This window comes from Salminus brasiliensis, chromosome 6 (genome assembly GCF_030463535.1).
Source record: "Salminus brasiliensis chromosome 6, fSalBra1.hap2, whole genome shotgun sequence".
NCBI lineage: Eukaryota > Metazoa > Chordata > Actinopteri > Characiformes > Bryconidae > Salminus > Salminus brasiliensis.
The window spans coordinates 35,951,741-35,954,240 of record NC_132883.1 but is presented as its reverse complement, the minus strand read 5'-3'; the positions used below and the strand labels follow the sequence as shown (position 1 = coordinate 35,954,240).

The 2,500-nt window shown below is 43.4% G+C and overlaps 3 non-coding genes across 3 annotated transcripts; all 3 read right to left on the bottom strand.

Annotated features, from left to right (window-relative positions):
* Positions 1-353: 353 nt before the first annotated feature.
* trnat-ugu (transfer RNA threonine (anticodon UGU)) lies at positions 354-425 on the bottom strand. Its single transcript has one exon. It is a non-coding gene; the product is annotated as a tRNA-Thr (tRNA).
* Positions 426-1,053: 628 nt separating this feature from the next.
* trnaa-ugc (transfer RNA alanine (anticodon UGC)) lies at positions 1,054-1,125 on the bottom strand. Its single transcript has one exon. It is a non-coding gene; the product is annotated as a tRNA-Ala (tRNA).
* A 1,081-nt stretch (positions 1,126-2,206) lies between these two features.
* On the bottom strand, positions 2,207-2,278 carry trnaa-cgc (transfer RNA alanine (anticodon CGC)). Its single transcript has one exon. It is a non-coding gene; the product is annotated as a tRNA-Ala (tRNA).
* Positions 2,279-2,500: the final 222 nt, after the last annotated feature.

Here is a 2,500-nt window from a genome sequence, read left to right as displayed (position 1 = left end):
CACCGTGCAACACATGCGGCAGAATTTTTCTAGAACTAAATGTCTGGTTTTTTGTTTCTCTGAAGTTGCAAAGAAATACTCTAATAGGTCAGACAATGACGAAAAATTCCTGATCCTCGTAGTCTGAAGTTGCAAAAACCTGCCCAGCAGGTTATAACATGGAGATGCAGGAGATTGAACCCTGGACCTCATACATGCAAAGCATGCGCTTTACCACTGAGATACATCCCCTCTGCAAATCTTCTATTTAAGGAACCCAAGAGCATGAGTAAAAGCAAGACATTCAGCAAAGATGGGGAGGATTTGATTGACATGTAATAAAAACTCCCATTAAGCTTCTTTTTGCTTGGAAAAGGCACGAACGGGGATTGAACCCGTGATCTTCGGTTTACAAGACCGACGCCTTGCCACTTGGCCATCGCGCCCACAGCCTTCGTTTTGAATTGGCGTGGAAGCACTGGACAAATGTACCTGTAAAAGCAACAGGAGTTAATTACCTGAGCATAACTGTAAACATTCTTCTGATACTGTCTCAGAACATGCAAATCAAGCAAGTTCCTCCAGCTGCAAATGCCTTTTTATTGAACAGTTTTTGTTGTGGTTTTGATTCACTTCAGCATGCTTCCAATAATGAGCTTCAGTCTGAAAGACAAATTCAGTGGAGACGGTGGGGATTGAACCCAGGACCTCATACATGCAAAGCATGCCCTCTACCACTGAGCTACATCCCCTCTGCCAATCTTCTGTTTGAGGAACCCAAGAGCATAAGTAAAAGTAAGACATACAGCAAAGATGGGGAGGATTTGATTAACATGTAATAAAAGCTTCCATTAAGCTTCTTTTTGCTTGGAAAAGGCACGAACGGGGATCGAACCCGTGATCTTCGGTTACCTGAGCATAACAGTAAACATTCTTCTGATACTGTCTCAGAACATGCAAATCAAGCAAGTTCCTCCAGCTGCAAATGCCTTTTTAATGAACATTTTTTGTTGTGGTTTTGATTCACTTCAGCATGCTTCCAATAATGAGCTTCAGTCTAAAAGACAAATTCAGTGGAGATCCTGGGGATTGAACCCAGGACCTCATACATGCAAAGCATGCGCTCTACCACTGAGCCACACCCCCAACTTGATGTGGGTTGTTGACAATGTGCCCATGGGACAAGCCAAAGCTTCAAACTTACAGTGAGGGCAGAGTTAAAATCCTGCATAGTCAGCATTTTAACATAGTAAGCTGGAACATCACATATGATGGGGCATGTAAAAGCTACCAGCAAAGTGACATTGGGCAGAATCTTCCAAGAAAGAAGGCACAGACTGGGGTCGAACCCATGATCTTCTGTTTACGAGACCAACGCCTTACCACTTGGCCAACATGCCAGCTCGTAAACTGTGCTAGTCCCATGACTATATGCCTCATCCGGTCTCCTGACAATTCTTGGCTGACTCAATGAATAAAATTCTTGCTAAATGCTCAGTTTGAACTTTTAGCAAACGTTGGTGTGACCTCTGCTTCAGTACAAGAATGTGCATGTACTCCCATCCTGGGCACCTTGCAACACATGCGGCATAATTTGTCTAGAACTAAATGTCTGGTTTGTGTTTCTCTGAAGTTGCAAAGAAATACTCTAATAGGTCAGACAATGAAGAAAAATTCCTGATCCTCGTAGTCTAAAGTTGCAAAAACCTGCCCAGCAGGTTATAACATGGAGATGCAGAGGATTGAACCCTGGACCTCATACATGCAAAGCAAGCACTCTACCACTGAGCTACATCCCCTTTGCCAATCTTCTGTTTGAGGAACCCAAGAGCATGAGAAAAAATAAGACATTCAGCAAAGATGGGGAGGATTTGATTGACATGTAATAAAAGCTCCCATTAAGCTTCTTTTTGCTTGGAAAAGGCACGAACGGGGATCGAACCTGTGATCTTTGGTTTACAAGACAGACGCCTTGCCACTTGGCCATCGCTCCCACAGCCTTGGTTTTGAATTGGCGTGGAAGCACTGGACAAATGTACCTGCAAAAGCAACAGTAGTTAATTACCTGAGCATAACAGTAAACATTCTTCTGATACTGTCTCAGAACATGCAAATCAAGCAAGTTCCTCCAGCTGCAAATGCCTTTTTAATGAACATTTTTTGTTGTGGTTTTGATTCACTTCAGCATGCTTCGAATAATGAGCTTCAGTCTAAAAGACAAAATCAGTGGAGATGCTGGGGATTGAACCCAGGACCTCATACATGCGAAGCATGCGCTCTACCACTGAGCTACATCCCCAACTTGCTGTAGGTTGTTGACAATGTGCCCATGGGACAAGCCAAAGCTTTAAACTTACAGTGAGGGCAGAGTTAAAATCCTGCATAGTCAGCATTTTAACATAGTAAGCTGGAACATCACATATGATGGGGCATGCAAAAGCTACCAGCAAAGTGACATTGGGCAGAATCTTCCAAGAAAGAAGGCACAGACTGGGGTCGAACCCATGTTCTTCTGTTTACG